Source organism: Pimephales promelas, chromosome 15 (assembly GCF_988280905.1).
Source record: "Pimephales promelas chromosome 15, fPimPro1.hap1.1, whole genome shotgun sequence".
Classification (NCBI taxonomy): domain Eukaryota; kingdom Metazoa; phylum Chordata; class Actinopteri; order Cypriniformes; family Leuciscidae; genus Pimephales; species Pimephales promelas.
In genome coordinates, this window is record NC_142783.1 from 12,148,094 (window position 1) to 12,168,833 (window position 20,740).

At 36.5% G+C, this 20,740-nt stretch overlaps 1 protein-coding gene across 3 annotated transcripts in view; it reads left to right on the forward strand.

Moving 5' to 3' along the window:
• akap6 (A-kinase anchoring protein 6) overlaps positions 1 to 20,740 on the forward strand; it is a 194,284-nt gene that overhangs the window by 78,994 nt on the left and 94,550 nt on the right. The window lies entirely within an intron of this gene.

Genomic DNA, 20,740 nt, shown 5'->3' on the forward strand with positions numbered 1-20,740 from the left:
TTTAAAGGGATAGTTCCACTTTGAAATAAATTTTTTGTATGTTTTAGCTTACCTCAAGGTCATCCAAGATGTACAGTAGGTGTCTTTGTTTCCACAGTATTTTCAATTTTGATATTTTTATGTCAAACCGTTCTTGTCTGTCAGTCATATAATGGAGGTCTATGGTCACCACCTCAAAGAGCATGCACAGAGAAGTCCAAATTAAACATGATTTAATGACTCATAGTACACATTGATGGCCGGTTTGTTTGAGAAAACAGTATTTATATCATTTTAACCTGTTGTAACCACAGCCACAAGGCAGCTGCGCCCTCAGATCACTTGTACGTGGCTGTGGTTACAAGAGGTAAAAACGATATAAATACTGTTCGTTTTGTCACACAAACCACTCATTTCATGTCTTGGACCATCAATGTGAACTTACATGTATGAGTCATTAAATCATGTTTAATTTGGACTTCTCTGTGCATGCTCTCTGAGGTGGTGACCATAGACCTCCAATATATGACTGACAGACCAGAATGGTTTGACCTAAAAATATCAAAATTGAAAATACTGTGGAAACAAAGACACCTACGTCTTGGATGCCCTTGAGGTAAGCTAAAACATACGAAAAAATTTATTTTAAAGTGAACTATCCCTTTAATACACTGTTAAAAATGTTTTAAAAAGGAGAGTTTCACAGTGATGCCATAGAAGATTCCCCAAAGAAGCTTTCAGAACCTTATCATAAAAATAAAGGGTCTTTGTTGGCTTTATCTATATGGTTTTATGAAGAAATTTAAACCTCCTTTAAACCTTTCCAACACAAAAGGTTTTTTTTATTGTGAAGGTTCTTCAGATTATTAGAATGTTTTTTTTACACCAAGTTCGTTTATAGCAACACTGCAAAAAAAAAAAAAAAAAAAAAACACTAATCGTTATTTTTAACGTTTTTGCATGAACATTTAGCTAAATGCTCACAGTCTGATCTATATGGGACTGAAAGTCTAGAATGAGCTTGATTTTGATCTGCAGACATCGACCGAGGAACATGTTGGAAAAATGGACATTAATAATTGCATGACTCTTTATTCTCATCTCTCTCTCTCTCTCAGAAGCGAGCTCTTAGCCTTCAGTCACTGCGGAATAATTGTCAATGAATATTTAACAAGCATTCAGTAGGACGGATAGGCATCTGAGAGGCATCAACGCTCTCTCTGTATTATTAATATTGGAAATGCTATAGACACACTGTAGTCAGTGGAGCAGAGTGCATACTGGATTAGCAACTGAAAATGATACAAATGTGAATAAACTAACTCCACCACCAGTCCAACCTCTGCTTACTTGCTGCAGAAAACAAGTTTGAGTCAAATTTCTTATTTCGTACTCGGGTGAATGTCACAGGACCTGTCAGGAACATGTCCGGGCCACATTTCATCCCGAAACCGTAAGAAATGAACAGGAAATCCTATTTTCTATAAATAAAAATGGGGGTGTATTCTTTACGCAAAAATAATGTTTTATATAATATAATAAAATAAATAAATAAATAAATATAAATATAATATAACATAATTTGTTTTGATTTTGGGACGAAAATAGATATTATTATATTGAAATATTTGATTTTGTACTGATGTTGTCAAAAATAATATAAAAATATAATATCTCATAGTTAGAAAAAGAAAAAATTAGATTTTTGGGATGTGGAAAAAAATTATGATTATAAGTATGTAATTTTTATGCAAAATATAATTTTGTTTATTTGTAGTAACAAACTTATTAGCACTTTTTCTGTATGCAAAATATAAGTGAATTTCTTGTTTTGATTTTTGGGGTGAATATTTATAAATATTTATACATTATTTTCTTTTATGCAAAATATTTATTTTTATTTAGTTATTTTTTATTTTATTTTTATGTGAAAATGGTCATAAAATCTAAGTAAGTGATTGTATGCAAAACGTAATTTTGTTTGTTCTTAGGAACATTTTCACCCCAAAATGAAAAAAAGCTTATTTTTATTTTCAAAATATATATTTTTTCTTTTGATTTTGGAATGATATGTAAGCTGGACATGGTTTTATAAAATCATCCAACAGAAAATGCGCTGATTTTAATATTTGGAAATGTTTTTAAAGTTTTCGCAGGTGTATTTGAAACCTTTTTTTTTTTCATTTGACATGTTCTGCCTTTTTTTCTTTGTCTAAATCAGTAATGCTTATGGCCGATCTGGTAAACATAAACCTGTCGGCCATGCGATGAAATACGGCGTGGTGGAATTACCTTATCACGAGCGCACATTTAAGCATGCCTCTCAGGTGAGATGCACAAAAACACATCCCATCATTTTCTCAGTCCTCGATGACTGTCAGAAGAACCTCATGTTCTCCGCTCTCTCTCCCTCCCCTGTCTTGAAGTGATATAAAATTCTAATGTCTGCCCTCTGGATCTCTTTCTCCTGAAATCTGGCCAAAGCACTGAAGGTATGCGAGCTCGGTGACATGCATGAGAAGGAAAACAGGAAGATGAGGTGAAGGCGGGAAGCCTCACTCATGAAATATATTCGGGTGATCGGGGAAAAAAGAAAGATGAAATAAAATGTCCTTACTTTGGTATTTGGATGTATATTTTATAGTTGTAGCATACTGCTACAAGCGCTTTGTTCAGTGCATTTGGATGCATTGATGAGCCATAATGATTCCCCTCAGCTTTTACGACAGGCTGTGGCAGATGCTCAGACTTGTAAAATGTTATATTACCCAGAATCAGAATTGGTGCCCATACTAGTCTGTGTATGCTCTTAAAATTAAAGGTTCTTCGGTTCTTATCAAAAAAACATTTACACTTAAAGGTAGGGTAGGCAATTCCGGAGAGGCTAGCAATAGCAAGATAGCTTTGAACGCATAAGTTCCCACTCTCACTCCAAAGCCAAACCTCCTTCAAAACACATGAGCTCTCACAGCAGGGAGCAAACAAAAGTGTCTCGAGAGAACTACCTCATGTCTCAATTTCAAAGCACATAACATTTCATTAATTCTTTTTAATATTAAGACCACTTCTATTATTGATTGCTATCAGGAGAGTTTCAACCAGTATTAACAAAAAGTGTTTCTGAAAAACATAGCCTACCTATAGTTTTAATTGTTCTTTAGATCAAAAATAATCTTGCTGTCACTTCAGGTCATATTTGGTTTCTAGGTTCTTTATGCTTAGTTACATTATCATCTTTCTTTACTGTGTTGTGTTGCTGTTTGAGCGTGAAAAAGGTTTGCAAAGCTACAAATTCAATCCAAAGTGAGTTACTCTCTACTTCAGTAAACACTGTTTCCGAACTTCCGAACTGAAAGCGTCGATTGTAGTCTTGAGTTTTCTTCCAGGAACAAACACGTATTTCTCAATTAAATAATTCCTGTGCAAGGCATATGCAAAAAAGGATCAAGTTTTTCACTAGTGTTTTGAAACTGTTTATAGTAGGGGACTCTGACATTTCCAAAACGAGCTTGAAGCAGTTGACCAATCACAACACACTGGTTCAACCGACCAATCAGAGCTCATTGTTCATTTCAGAAGGAGGGGCTTCATAGAAACCGGCGTTAGTGAAAGATTGTTTTACATTGGTGCTGCAACAAAACGTGTTATGTGTGTGTATACTGGTGAAACTCGGAAAAATTAGAATACCATGCAAAGGTTCATTTATTTCAGTAATTCAACTTAAAAGGTGAAACTAAAATATTATATAGACTCATTACATGCAAAGTGAAATATTTCAAGCCTTTATTTGTTATAATTGTGATGATTATGGCTTACAGCTTATGAAAACCAATGGCAAGCGTAGCTAGACCGGAAACAAAACAACAGGCACGCCACACACTCTCGTTTGGGCTTGCGAGCCGGCCAAATTGTTGATTAACATTACGTTTTGAGTGGATGACGAGCGCGAGACGCCGAAATGGATGCCAATAAGATTCTCAATGGAAACTTTACTAAAAAGTTGCCAAATTGTTCAATTGACAAAACTGCAGTGATCTGTGTGTTTTGTTCGTTGTGAACTGAGCTATCATCATCGCAGCACGTCTAGTCTGAAATACCACTTGATTGCTAAGCACACACACACACACAAAGATGACGCAAATTCTCTGCCCCCTCGTCAATATCAGGACCTCGACAGTATTTCTTTCACCCTTTTATTGATGGACAGTGTTAGATTGTGTGAGAGATTATTTGCTCCAATTGAGAATATTAGTGTGAAATTTGAACACAGTATGCCAATGTTGTTTTCAGTAAAAAAACATTTGCACAAAGCAAGCCGATCCACTTTTCCATGTTGATAAGAGCATTAAACTGAGAAAAAATAATGTGAGGAAAAAGAAATCAAGCAACATGTAGAATAGATAAAAATGTGCGATTAATCGCGAGTTAACTACGGCATTCGATTAATTGCGATTAAATATTTTAATCGTTTGGCAGCACTAATATATATATATATATATATATATATATATATATATATATATATATATATAAATTATGTTTAGATATTTCTACTGGAGGACAAGAAAATAATATGGATTATTATTATTTTTTTTCAGTGTAGCTTTTGCGTGCCACTGACAAATGTGAAGCACCAAACAGGAACACTTATAAATCTTCATCTTTGACAACAGGTGAAGTGTCACATTCTGACTGAAACAAACTGCTTCCTCCAGAGACACAGCGCAGGTCTCGTGCGGCCTTGGGTTGAAGCTGCCCATGAGACACAAGACTGACAGATTGATTGAAAAGTGTTTATATATGCTTGAGCTTTTGAGTATCAAAGGGCAAATGCAAGTTTTTAGAAGGTTTGTGTTTCATTGAGACTTAAAGTCCCCTAAAGAAAGTCAAAACAAAAAGGCTTATTTTCATCCATTATTTAAGGAATATTTGTACAGCTTATAATGGTAAATAATGTTTCCATGTTAATGTTTAATGATGTTTCAAAACCACTAAAATTAGATTACAAGTTTTCCAGGGTTGACAATAGCCATAGACTTGACACTTTTTTTTTTACTAGAATTGTTTATCAACAACAAACTGTCATTATTTATCAGTTCATTACAGACTTTTATTCCAGAAGCATATTTTTAGTGCTTAAAAAGTCTTTAGGTTTGGGATCATGGGTACAAAAGACTATTCTTATTACTACTCTGAAAGTTTTACACAATTTTAAGCATCACTTTAGAATTATAAAACACATAATTTGTACTTTGACCTCACTATGCTGCATTTTTAAATTCAGTGAGTGGCGTCAAGTTCAAAAAATAATTTGACATTTTTTATTTTAACCTAAGTTAAAAGTTCAAAATAAGTTGATGTCACTTGTTTGTGACTGTAAATATAAGGTCAAGTCAAATGCATTGAATCGTGGGTTAAAGTTTTGCTTGTGTGAAAGCATAACACTGACTTTGTAGGCTTCCGCTACATATACAATATCATAAGTCTGTAAGCGGCATCTTAGTTATATTTAAGATGAAACGGGACACCAATTGTATTGTGTTGGATGGGATGAACAAGATGAGAAAGCGCATTTACTAGAAAATGGAATTTCACTTTTGTGTTACTTCAGATCGTCTTTTATTATACAAAAGTTTTAAAGTGATGCTCAAAATTGTGGAAAACAATCCAGAACAACAATTACGGAAGGTCCAGCGTTGAATGCATCACATTTTATTTGTTTATATAAAACTGCCTCACGGATAATAACTGGGACATTTTCACTCATCAGAAATGCACGCTTATCATTTCCAAGGCGGATCCCATTCCGTTGTTTCCTCTTTCTTTTCCGAACCCGATGAAATCCATTACTGCATTGTGGCAGTTACAAATGCAGGGCTTTCTCCAAACACAGAGAGGCTTGTCTGCGGGATTACTTTTGATTTATGCTCCAGCTGTGATATTGTAACTCTGTGCGATAGTGTCCTTGGACGTAAATGTAAGTAAACGGCGGGAAGGGCTTTGTGAAGGCCTCTGTATCAGAGCTGCTCTGTACCTTCATGTTCAGCTCGGCTGCGGTGCCGGCTGTCCCCTGGGAACTCTGTTGCTGATGTGCGTCAGAACTCTGTGATCCTCCAGAGCTGAGTTTTCCCGGTTTCTCCCTGTTCAGTACACAGCCGATAAGGTGTGATAGGGCAATGAATTGCTAGGATACCATTTTTTATTCAAACATTTTCCTTTTTATTGATAGTGGTAGTTGGGAGAAGACCAAGGTGTGTATATACATCTGAAGTGGTCAAGAAATGGTGCCTGCCAAACTCAAACTTGTATCACGAGAAACACACATCAGGAATCATAATCAATACCGGATACACTCTAACCTGTGGTGAAAATCAAGCTTTAAATGTTGTTATGAGGTGCAGTGTTGGGGAAGTTACTTTTAAAAAAGTAGTGTAACACGTTATTCGTTACTTCTTAAAAATGTAATCCGTTACTTTACTTTACTTTTTAGTTACCCCATATGGAAAGTAACTTATTACTTTACTCGTTACTTTTACGATACTTTTTATGTTGCTTGATTTTGGGCAGAACCCAAAAGAGGGAATGCATTGACGTCATTTTCCCACCGGAACATTTTCTCTGCTTCGTGACTGGATTTAATAGGGGAAACTGCGAAAATGTATAAATTGTATCTTTGTAAATTTTAAGAATTTTTATCATCCAATTGCTTGGATTTAATAAATAAGAAGCAAATTTAGTAGTCAATATAATCATGACATGGAGGCGCCGGCGCAGTCACTTGTTCCGCATGAACTTGAGCACATCTTATAAATTAACCGAAACTCGAAAACCGAAAGCTTGAAATGTCTTTAAACGAAACAGTTCAAAACTCATTGATTATGTAATAAATTATGTGCATTTCTCTCTGTAGACGTTCACTAAGAAGATGACGATCGCTGTCAAATCTGTCGAATGACGGAGATCGCCGTCAAGTCTGTCCCTGGGAAAAGGAACGTTGCGCCGAATTGAAAAAGGAACTACGTTTCGTAACCAAATTTTCAACAGTAGCGTGCTACACTACTTTTTACCCGAAAAAGTAGTTACATTACTGTAACGTTACAATGTAACACTGATGAGGTGTGGGGTTTTTAATATGCTTTAATGCCTGGTTCAGATTACACGATTTTAGCCCGATTTTGACACGACCTGTCGTGGGGATTCATAAACGACAACGGGCGCCGGGACGCAATATTCCATCGTATCATCTCGTATAGTGTGTCATAGTGGGCGACAACCTACGTCGCGTCTGTGATGCTTCACGACAAAAAAGACTAGCATGTTTAATTTTTTTAACGGACGTCAACGACGGTTCCGTCACATGTATGAGGTTGACCAATAGCAGCACAGAAGCTTTTCCGTACACAACTTTCAAAAATGGCGAAACGAAAGAGTTGGTGCTAACGTTACAACTAAAAGTAAAAACATATAAAAAGCCCATACTGTCCTCTTCGAGCAATCCAGGAACTTGTCCATTGTCGGGTTTTCTTTCTTTTTTCTGAACACAGGACAGCCAATACAACACTCACCGCTTCATCCATTGTTTGTTTACGTTCACGTTCATTTCTGGAAGTCACCCGCTACTAGATTCGTCTTCTCGATGACATCACGTGCGCCATTAAAGACGACATGCGATGACTGGTCAGGAAGCAACATGCAGTCTGACATGTGTCTTGTCCACGACACAACAAGATTTTAGGAGTCAAAATCGCGTAATCTGACACAGTGACTATCGTAACACGCAAAAAAAAGCATGTACAAATGCATACAGTAAGTTGCTGAGTATTTTCTCTTTAAAACTGCAGTGAACCAGTGAAGTTTGAAATCGCTGGTCTTTCTGACGTCACAAACTACCTTGTAACCAGTCACCTTTGCAATTAGACAGATGGTTTTCTAATTGACACATATCAAATGTGACAACGTGCCCGTGTGATATAGAGAGAGTTCCTGCATAGTGAGTCAGGGTGCCGGGAGACTGTGAGGAGATTTCTCGGCTTTTTAATCACAGGTTTTTGCAGAAACAGTCAGCAGGAGGGAAAATGAAACTGTTCATTCCTTCAATACGCTGGTCTTTGCTTTCCTTTTTTGGATTGCTTTCCTACACATAAACACATAACTTTTTTGGTCTGGTTCTCAAGGGAGCACCTGGAGATGCTGCTTGGCACTCACACTTTACGCGACACACTTATCCTACAAGCTGTCATCATCCCTTTCCTCCTGACTGTCTTCTTTTCTCTCGAACATGGTATATGATGATGATGGTTTTTAATTTCATGAACATTAATTACACAGATAACAGCAGGAATATTAGGCTTCTGTCACTTTAAAACCGAATGTGCAGGCAAAATATACTGACACACATCCGGTTTCTTTCTTAACTGTTCACTTGGGACATAGCCGAGAGACTACTTGCCGAGATGGTTATTTTGACATAATTTTGTGTGTATGTGTCCGTTCAAGCGCAAGTAAACATGAAATCAATTCGGTGTTGGAGCGTTGTCTGAAACGCGCATCTCTCTCTCTCTCTCCCTCTCTCTGTGTGTGTGTGTGCTTCGGGTGTGTGAGGCTGTGAGCACATATAACAGCTCACGAGTTCTGATTTTCTTCCAATCTATGCTGGTTAAACTTAGCAGTTAATCCGCGAATCGCATGCGTGCCGAACCTGGTCAGTTTGCTGCTCAATAATCGTTTATTATCAATGTTGAAAACAATTGTGCTGCTTAATATTTTTGTGAAAACTGTAGTTTTTTTCAGGATTCTTTAATGAATAGAAAGTTTGAAAGAACAGCATTTATTTATTTGAAATAAACATCAAGCATCTTTTGTAACACAAATTCCTTTACTGACACTTTTGAGCAATTTAATGCATCTTGACTGATTTCTTTAAAAAAAATAAATACCATTTCAAATCAATAGTGCATAATTTTTTGTATTTTTTTTCACTCAAATCAGTTTGATTGGATTTCTAGCTCCCTTTTTTTGTAAAAAATAGTCTGAAATGGTATGCAGTCAGCGAGTGATAATGCATTGTTGAAACTGTTTGATGAAATAGTTTTTTTGTTGTTTTTGCTAACAGTAATATAATACAAATTCAGTAAAAATACAAAGTATTCAATGTTTTGGAGTAGGTTATCCAGGGTTTGCCACTCTAAACAATTGCCATTCATGTCACTCTCACTAGTTGTCTGGTTCCTCAGTCACTTCCCTTTCTTTTGTAACCCTTTTACAGTCTCTTTCTTTCCTCTTTTCCTCTGTTGTCAGCTTTCCACATCTGTTTATGCGTAAGGCAGCCACCTTGAATCTTAAACGCCACTTATAAGCCACACTTTCTCTTCAGCAAAAACACTTTTCTATCTATCACACGGCTGACTTTAAATTGCACTTAATTGTCGCGAATTACCCAAAATACCTTGATTACTGATCATTTCCCCCAAACGCGTTAACGTTTGCACACTACCCGTGAAGTAAATAAGTGAGCGTGACTGATTTAATTTTCTTGTTTTAGGAGAATACTCCTGATTTCATGGGTTACGGTCAGAAAACTAATTTGATTTTTGGTTGCAACGTTCAAAAATTGAAATATGGACATTTTGGCATTGTTTACCTCACAGTTAAGTTTTTTCCAAATTCCTATTCGACTTCTTTCTTTCCTTCTTTCTGTGGAACACAAAAGGAGACGTTCAGGAAAATGGCCTTTTTCATCTTGACAAATTCCAAAAAGAGAAGAAAAAGTCTATGCAACAGCGTTTTGTTAGTTATAGTGGGTCTTGTGATTGATTGTCATTGATGCCAAACCTGGTGAGACACATCTTGATGTGCTATTTTGTATTTATTTATTTTTTTTGTTTGCTTTGTATTCGATTTTGCTTAAGTATTCAAACGTGAATGATATTTGGGAACTGTAATGGGAATATAGTGCATGGACAAATCCCTTTATGGTGTATTTTTGCCTCTTTGTTACACAAAAAGAGAGTTAAAGACATTCAGGTTTCGAACAACACAAGAGGAGGTTATATTTTTTTTTTTTGGTGAACTATTTCTCGCACCATAGGATTTCTATGTCAAATATTGTCCGTCAAATATTTTCCGTTCAAATGTCAAATCTCTCATTTGCCCCATTTGATTTGATCCTATTACCCATAAGTCCCGGCGTCCTTGTGCTGCATTAGTGTGCACAGTTAAGGACTTGAGGTGTCAGTGCACCGTTATAGAGATTGCGTTTTTTTTTTTTTTTTCATTTCTCATGAACCTCTTCAACAAATCATATTTGATTTCATGCGTAATTAGTTTGTCCATCAGCAGCCGAGGAGACCCTGTAGCAGCGGTATCTGCAATATCTTTGAGCTCTGATGACAGAGGCTTCGGGACAACAGCCAATATGCATTAGAACAATAGCACGGTTCCGCCCCATCGCACCGGATGAACTAGAACTCATTTCGTAGTACTGGCGTTCGTTACTATGCTCGCTTTACCTCGCGCGCGGCGAGACGAACATCTCAGCGCTCACTGGCAGCCTTCAATATTTGATAGACGCTTTGCCTTTCGTATTAAACTGGAAGATTTAATTATATTTTGAAATGATGTTTTAATTAAATATTAAGGTAAGCAAAAATGGATTTCAAAATAATTACATCAAACATCAAAAAAGTGAAGGCCCTTTTTTTCTGCTTGGACAGCAGAAAAAGTAAGAAGCCTTATTTAAGTCTCTCAGAGATTCAATCTAATTTAATTCTCTCCCCTCTCTAAATAAACAGTTCTCCAACCTTTTTTCATCTGGGGGGAGAAGAGATGATAGGGGTAATCAATATTTCTAGCATTTTAATTAAAACCGTTAGTGGAATAAATCCATTTAATTATCAGTTAATGAAATACAAGGTCATTTACCTGACAGCAACTTTGAAGGTGGCTTACTGGTTGGAATGAGAACGCTGGTGAGGTGTCAGAGCCGTTTAGCAGCTGCCAGAGCTCAGCTTGAGATTCTCCTCGCCGTATTAACCCCTCTCTGTCCGTCGGCACGTCGCTTGACTCGTACCTTCTGCTCCGCACACACCCAGGACACACCGAACATCAAGGTGATCGGAGCATACTGGCTCTCAGAGGTACAGTATGTGTGTGTGTGTGTGTGTTTGTATATATATATATATACATATATTCTGTATCTAATATTGCATTTATATTTAATATATGTATGTGTATTGCATATAATATTACGTACATGTATGTGTGACTGTGCATTATATATTTCCTCACCCCCATGTCATCCAAGATGTCCATGTCTTTCTTTCATCAGTCGGAAAATAATGAAGGTTTTTGATGAAAACATTCCAGGATTTTCTCCATATAATGGACTTCAATGGGAACCAGACGGTTCAAGGTCCAAATGAGAGTTTCAGTGCAGCTTCAAAGGTCTTTAAACACCAGACGACGAATAAGGGTCTTATCAAGCAAAACGATCTGTCATTTCAAAAATAAATAAAGTTTTAATTTTTATAAGCTCAAATGGTCGCCTTGCTCTGTTCTGTGATGTGCGTTCATCACTCTCCTGTTCGAACTCGTTCATCAAAATGAACGAACCTTTTTTCGAGTCATTTGGTTCATTCAACGAACGAAATGAACCAAATGACTCGAAAAAAGATTCGTTCATTTTGATGAACGAATTCGAACAGGAGAGTCACACCGAACACTGTGTTTTTGCAGTGTTGGGCAATGTAGCCAATCACAGACATGACTGTTGATTTCTTGAATGCAATGGCCAATCCTAAGCCGGAGTTAGTGCTGGGTTCTACACGCTCACAAATCTTCGCATTATATTAACCAAGTGTAGACATTTTGTAAATAAGAGATTCACTGTGCAGTGTAAACAGCTTCATTGATTATAACGAAACTTTGCGTCATTGCGATGAACCAGCCCGTTCTCATCCCAAGGCGTCATATACTGACGCTTTTGACGTTTCGTCTACATGCAACGCACATGACACCCTTTTGCGTCAATATGAGACGCAGATATATATGGGCCAGAAGGCGCCTCCTAGTGGTGTAACCCTAACCGTACCCCAGAACTAAACCTACCATAATCGAACAAAGCTCTGTGCGTGTTATATTGACGCTAAAGGGTGCCATGTGCATTGGATTTAAACGAAATTTCACATGTAGACGAGTGTCACTATATGACGCCCTAGGATGAGAATGCGTTGGATGAACTGAGATGAGTGACAGATTTTTAGTGATTATAAACGGAGCTTTCTTTACACGCTATCTAGGAGATATATAATCAATTCATAATTTAAATAAATCTTTTGTTTTTCATGCTTGACCAGCAGCCATGCATGCTGCAAAGTCTTTGGAGTGACATCCATTAAATTCATGCGTGATTTTGTTTTTTCTCCTTTCCCACAAATAATTATTTTGGGTCTCATTTCATTAGGTGGACAAGCCGTCAATCTGAGTGGGCCAGTGCCTTATAGCCTTCCCACTGATTTACATAAATGAATAAAATGTACGTAAATGTAAATATCTATGTTTTTTTTATATAGATATTTACACTCTAATCAATGCTGGGTTGTTTTAACCCAAAATTGGGTAAAATATGGACAAACCCAAATCCAAATGTTGGGTTAAAAATTTTAACCCAACTTCAACTTTCACTTTCAACTGTACATTTTTTTAATTACATTTTTAACCCAACGTTTGGGTTTGTCCATATTTGACCCAAATTTGGGTTGAAATAACCCAGCATTTTTTTAGAGTGTATATATAAATATTTGTTATTAATATTTTCAGATAAAATAAAATACCTAAAATAAATATATAAAATATAGGGGAAATAGAGCCCTTTGGTAAGTCGCAAGACATTGCGGTTAACATGGCCAATTTTAGGATAATAATATTTGAGCGTTTGATTAAGTCTTGATTTTTATAATCCTCCAACTTTCAGTCAGACTTCCAGCATGAACACTTTCGGGTATAGGACATAACATAGAAACTAAAATGAATGTGTTTTGTCTTTTGAGCTGTCTTTGTGTCTGTGTGTGTGTGTGTGTGTGTTTGGAGGCAGAAGCTTTTAGCGTTTGGAGGTGGCGCTGGGATTTGTGTGATGGGGTTTATTTCAGACCCAGTTCTCTGGGGCCAGAGGAACAATAGTCTCTCAGCAGCCCTTCCTTCACCATCTGGAACAAATACAACAAATAATAAATAGAGATACAATGGGGCAGAGAAATGGAATTTAACTTGGCCTGCAGCACTTACCTGAAATGTGCATATAATGGTGTGGAGCATTTGTCATAGGGAATGCTTTCTGGAGTTTCTGTCCTACTGTTAATGAAATAGTAAACTTGGCTCTGTACATTATGCTCCGGCTTTATGCATCGATTTTTGCAATTGCTTTCTTTGTCTTATTACTAAAATCAATTTCCTTCTGTGATTGCCAAGAAGAGCATTTAAAAGCACTTACTTCATGTGATGTTTTCTGACTCCGTTCCCCAGCTCTGCGGCTTTTATTCTTCATGACAGCCCTTCCAACAACAAATGCCCAATACATATGCCATTCTTGGAAAACGCCTGGTGAATATTAGAATCTGCCAAGGGCGCTCAGTCATACTGAAGACAGACATATTAAGACGTTCTCAAAAGTCTAATTGCTGGGTATGGTGACGTTGATGTTTGGAGGCAACTTTAACCGCTGTGAAGCACTGCATGTGCTGGATCAACATGTCCTCTAGAGCTTTATTGTTCGTGGACCAATATTATATTTATATTAGGGATGTCACGATCAAGTTTTTTGTGCCCCCGATCCGAGTCGTTGAATATTGAGTATCTGCCGATACTGAGTCTCAATCCGATACTCGTATTTTCCTAGTGTTTGGTGCACCTGCAAGTACAATAAAGTTATTAAAATCAATCCAATCAATACAGTGATGTGCAGAGAGAAAATCTCTCTCTCTCTCAGAAAATGCGTGCAATCACTCGACCTCTGTTCCTTATAAATACTTCCATGTTTTGTGTGTGTTATGTTTTGACAAACATCGATGTCGTGATGTTCAAATGATGTGGATTTGAAAGCAGATGGATCGTTTTGTGACTTTTATTTATTTCTTGGCCAGCAATTCAGTGAAGTTATTGATGCCCGTGAGTCTGTCCATATTTTTAGTTCTAATATTCCAGCCTGACAGTTTCTGGCAGACGTGATAACGTACGTAATGAACTATGCTTGATTTTTGGGTAATTTTAAAACGTCCTGGAGACATTCAAAATGCTTTAGTTCATAATACTTTTTTATGGAATGAAGTTTATTTCGTGGCTTAAAAAAATCACTTGTTTGGGTCGTCATAAATGTTACATTCTGAAGACCTTTGAAAATAAAGTGAATGTTTTATCAGGAAAGGAGTGGTTTTAATGCACAAAGTTGTTTTTTGTTTAAAAATAATTTATTTAAACCCATAAAAATGCACGTCCTGCTATAAATAATAGTGAAAAATCACTTTTTTAAACTGTTATACCATTATCAGCAGATTTTGACCCATTTATAAAATTTTGCAATATATATTAAAATAGAAAACAGTTATTTTAAATTGTAATAATATAATACTTTTAATGTAACGGTTGGTATGTGCTAATTTGAACCCGGACCATACAGGTACCTACAACTTCTAAAATTACAGGTGTTTTTTTTTTATTGGTGAATAATTTTTTTAAGGACCAACAAAGAATAATGATCCAGGAACATGTCAACTTGTGTAAAACAAGGTATTAGCTATAATTAAGCCCTTATCTGTAAATGTTGATTAACTCTCTCTCTCTCTCTCTCTCTCTCTCTCTCTCTCTCTCACACACACACACGCACAGACAAGCAGGCCTGCAGGCAGTGGCTCTTATGACTTCAATACACTGACACAGTGTTTGAGTTCAGTCTGTTCAGCTCAGAGTGGCCAGTAGAGTTCAATCTATCCTCGAGATATCAGTCTGATTTACTGGTGGTTTATAGTTTCATTTGACCACAATCCACTTTGACAAACAACCTGCTTTCATCTCGATACCCCCCCCCCCCCCTAAAAAAGCTCATTTCTGCTCCCCGAACCTCAAAAGAAACCTCTTCAAGGTAGCCGCGATACCGTCTCCTTCCGATTTCAATTGAAGATCAGATTTTTTTATGTTACCTAATTATTTCCTAATTAGTTTGCATGTTAATTAAAATGGTGGCTAATGTTAATTACCTATATTAATGGATTCTCATGTAGCACCTGCCCGAAGCGCTTGGCTCAGTTTGCAAAATATCTTCATCTAAGCCGGTTGATGCATGCCATCTCGCTTTGTTGAAAAGCGGCGAGGAATTGAAGTCAGGGGATTTTTGAAGCAGGTCGCACTGAAGTAGTCAAACTAAACGCACACTTTTGTCTTCTGCTTTCATTTGAAAGCTGCATTTGCACAGAGGACTGGCATATTTTGATTATAGTTGTATTTGTAAGCGTGTGTTATCTGTGATGCTCAGTCTATTAAACGGGTTATTCTGTGAAACGCCTGACTTTTCCATTTTGAAAATGTGATTTTTTTTAGAAGAGTAGTTCACTTTAAAAAAACAAACAAACTTTTGCTGATAATTTACTCACCCCCATGTCATCCAAGATGTCCATGTCATTCTTTCTTCAGTCGAAAAGAAATGAAGGTTTTTGATGAAAACATTCCAGCATTTTCTCCATATAATGGACTTCAATGGGAACCAAACGGTTCAAGATCCAAAAGACAGTTTCAGTGCAAACTGTTCAAAAGTCTTTAAATGATTCCAGACGATGAATAAGTGTCTTACCAAGCGAAATGATCACTCATTTAATAATTGAATAACAAAGTTTAAGTTTTATAAGCTCAAATGCTCGCCCTGCTCTGTGCTGTGATGCGCGTTCGTGACTCTCCTGTTAGAACTCGTTCTTCAAAATGAATCTTTTTTTTGTGTCATTTGGTTCATTCAACGAACGAACTGAACGAAATGTACAATATTTGTGTTGTGCATGTTACACTAAACTGTATTTTCCATCTTTGAAGTGATTTTAATCATATTTCAAGCAAAGTCTGAAGTCTCTCAACTGAAGGAAATCCATTATTTATCAGCTCGAACATATCAGCCGAATTTTCTTATCGGGCCGATAACAATAACATAAAATATTTTCATTTATCGGCCGGTACGGATATGGTGGTTGATGTATCGTGCATCCCTAGCACTTAGTTTGAAATTGTATTACATAATGCAAAGAGATTACTGCTGCTGTGTGACTTTTATATATTTAATGGACCGCTATAATTAAGCTTGATGGATCAAATGTTTACGATCTACTTCCATATTTCGATTTTTAACATTACGAATTTGCTATTGCAGCAAGAAGCAGGCAAAGACGGATTGGATTTTGTTGTGGAATGCCTATAATAACAGACATGCACTGTGAGAGGGACACAAACCTGTTTTTGTATAATGACCCAGATGTTTCCCATCACCCGTCCATGATGGCTGCATCGACTTTGACGTTCTTGACACACACCTGGTGCGATTGCTTGGCATGCATGAGAAAGCTAAAGCAAAGCAAGACCATATTAAAGCGAAGATGGTCTCTAATAGATTGAAAATGATCACCCGATCAATACGACCCCCTGCCTGACTAATCCATAACGTGAACATTGTTTCAGACCCCCGCGCCTTTTCCTGCTTGTGTCTTGGGGTGCTTAGACTTCATGGAATCAAGGATCAGCGATTAAATGTCACCTTTCTGCAACAACATTAAATAAGAAGCAGCAATTTGGCTCCTAGCAATTGCTAATTTCACGCCCTGATAAATGTTGCAGGAGCTAAAGCTTTCAAACTGCCTGAGATATTTCTTAAAGAGACGGCAACATATGCAGGTAAAGGCCTGGTGCGTTCCTTGGGGACACTTTCCTCTCAAGGTCAAAGGCGTTGTTTTGCTTTGAGCTAAATGTAAGTCATCCCTTATTACCAATTAAAAATTTATCCTGACCTCATCAATTAGATTTAGAGTGGGAGCTTTTTTAAAATAGATATTTAAAATGCTGTCTTGATAAATGATGGTGCGTTAGGAGAAATTTGACATTTACCAGAGACAGTATACAGGGGCGTTCACACATACCTGTACAGTGATTTACTGCCAGAAGAAATCCTTCATTTTCAGCGGCATGAGCGACACTGACCGTTGCGACATGGCATGAGTAGAAGGGCAAACTGAGAATAAGACTGACCACTCATGCAAAGATGAATGGGTAAAAGTGCTCAGGATTGTGGCTGTAGGATGGCAAGTCCTGCTTTTTAGGTATAAGAGCCAATGGCCTTTATGTTTCAGGCTGGTTTTGAACTTGTTTTAGTGTAATTTGAGCAAAAAAAAATGTATTTATGATTTAAATGTCATTGAAATGTAACCTTGAAAAAACAACATTTGAATAGATGAAGTATTTTTATGACTGGAAAATAGAGCATAACAGTGACCGCTTTTCCAGCTGTCTTAGTCTCCTTTTTTTTTCCAATTTATTTTCTCCATTGGCATTTCAAAATATTCTAAACCATTGAACCAAACCATCAAGCTCCAATATGAATCACAACCTTTCAAGCAACATACTATATGAAGATTCAGGAAAAACAACAAAGGTAAAAACCCTGAAGCACTGCAAATTGAATAATCGAATCAAAAAGGAAGATACAATATCATACTATTCATATTCATTGATTAACGACTATCGTTTGGGGTCATTACGTTTTTTGTTTTTTTTAAAGAAATGAATACTGTTTTTCAGCAAGGATGAATTAAATTGATCAAAATTGACAGTAAAGACATTTATTAAGTTCCAATTGCAAATGATTTTTATTTGAAATAAATGCCTGTTTTTTAAAACTTTCTATACATCAGAGAATCCTGAAAAAAGTGTCACTTTTCTCACAAAAATATTAAACACAGCATATTAGAATGGTTTATAAAGGATCATTTGACTCTAAAGACTGAAAAAATGACATTTTAAAATATATTGTTGGTCGTCGAGCGTTTAAGTTTAAAGCTCCATCAGACTGGAATAATCTTCCCTGCTCGCTCAGATCTATATCTTCTTTTTATGTTTTTAAATCATCACTTTTTACTTATCTTCAAAAAGCATGTTCTTGTTTTTGATTTATTTTGATTTATTTATTTTATATTATATTTTTATTATTATTATTATTTATTTTATTTTTTTATTTTATTTTTCTCTTTGGGAAACCTGTATGGGTTTATGGATGTTTGTAAGCATATCCTTATTTTGATTGTGTATTTTTATTTTTCGCAGATGGTTTTTTGACTTGTTTTTGATAATGGTAGGGGACAAAAGGGAAAGGGAGTAGATTATGGGAGCATTGTTTGAAAGTGTGTGTGTATGAATGAGAATGTCAATGTATCTAAATGTTTGTAATAGTCCTGTGTTGTATTTACTTTATTTATGAATTTCTATTATGATCTTGTTTGTTGTAAAGAAGGGACCCCCTCGAAAATGAGATGGTTCATCTCAAGGGGCTATCCTTGAAACAAATAAACAAATAAAATATTAATAATAATAGTTATAATACTCTTACTGAATTTCTGATCAAATAAATTCATCCTTGGTGAGCAGAAGAGACTGTTTTCAAAATCATTTAAAAAAAAAACTATTATTGACTCAACTTTTTATAAATACACTGTAAAAAATATTTTCATGATTTGTAATCACAACAAATAATTTTTTCTTTTGTCAAATCAACTTCTTAGATAATTTATGTAGTTCAGATAACACACTATTTTGAGTTTCTGGTGATTAAATTAATTTCCTTCAGTGTATTAACTCAATATTTCCATTTCAATGAACTTAACATTTTTAAAGTTAAACCAACAATATTTTTTAAATATAAAAACTTTTTTTTTCCCGAAATATAATGTGCATTTGGGGAGACCATGTTGGTTATGTAATTTGGGTGTAATCAATTTTGATTTTGATATTTGATTATGATTTTTAATATATTATTATTATTCCTTGTAGCTGGCACAGAAAAATATGCCATCACTTAACAGCCATAGTTTATCTCAGACTTCCTGTAGTTGTTCTATAGTTGGCCACTAAGCGAACTGACTTGGTTTAAAGGTACTTTGCATTTATGTGCGTCTACAAGAGCATAACTTGAAGAATCTTAATTCAATAATGTACCACATTTTGCATGTTGCCAAGTGCTCGTTTGATAAAGCACAACCTATTTATCTTGCACCTACGGTGGCATATATTCCAGCGACAGTGTAGATAGCCATAGAAATATGCCCCCCTTTGTTTTTTTTAGTGCATACATAATCGAATTTATTTGACCAAGCAGTCAAACAACTGCAAATGAATGTGGTTGTATCAGCAGCTGGTTAGCTGCAAAAGACAGATAAGCATGAATGAACGAGAGCAACTTGTGTCTTACAACACTGTATAATCGCCATTATTTTGAGCCATAAAGTTGCGTGATTCATGTCGGAAGACCCCACCACACATTAAATCCAGCCTTTATGACTAGTGATTTGAAAGTAATAGTTTCCAAATGAGTTTCATGCCTTCTACAGCTCCTCAGAGGCCCGCTCTCTTCAAAAATAATCTCCCGTCGTAACTTTTCCGAGGAGTAAGACGCAGAGATGCCAGTTGTCAGGAATAGCAGAGCATTCTTTTTCCTGCTTCTGAAAGTGAAAGCGCTCAAATGAAATACAGCCTCTTAAATGACAATTGGGGAATTTGGTTTTCTTTCTTTTTTTGACACAATATACGACTGCCTTCCCCAGCCACGTGTAGAGTTTGTGAAGGTAAAGCTATGCTGGCGTATTTGTAAATTTATGAGCTGCTTTGATAGAACCCTCGGCCATTTACAGCCGCCGCCTCGACCCCACACAACTCTCGGCTGAATTTATTTTCCGAGCATGCCTGCGTGTGCGCCGCTCGCCTCCGATACTACCTCTGAACATCGGGATGAACCTGATGGGAGACATTTCAAACAGGCCGATGTATGTTCTGGCTGTTTTGAACACCGGTCGTTGGGGGGCCGGGATGGCGGGAGACTTCCCACCGTTTTTCAATCTCGCCGCAACGCTCCTCGCATTCAGAGCAGATGATAAAGAAATGAGAGACCCCTGTGTTTTGTCACATAGCTTAAATGTAGAATTTAGGAGGTATCCATCGACCCCTGTCCAGCAGTTCACTTGTTTTTCTGTACTGCACACTAGAGTTACATTTTTCTCTTTGTTAGTTTATATCGTTCTCCAGCTGCTTTCAATGAGACTGTCCTGCTGCCACATGATTTGTCTTCCCATCTCTCTCTCTCTCTTTTTCCATTGCAATGAAGCCACAGAAGAGCGTTACTCAATTCTGTTTGGATTATATTTGATCCCAATGAATTTCGCCCTCTTCTTCGATGTGAAACACATGTGCCTCAAAGCTCAAGGACGATCATGTCCGTGATTTGTTTTCTTCCAGTGCATGTTTTTTAAACACAATCTGCAGATTTTTAGCAGTCCTGTCTAGCTTACGAAGGCAAATCAGTCAGGTTTGTTTATTCTTTGCCTGACGGGCCTTTAATACTTTATTATTATTGATGTTTTTTTTTTTTTTTTGGTTCTCATTATTATTTCTCTTTGGTAATATACAGATTTGTTGTTTTTTTTTAAATAAAGGATTTTTTTTAGTGGTGTTTGCTATAATTATTGTTTGATTGTAC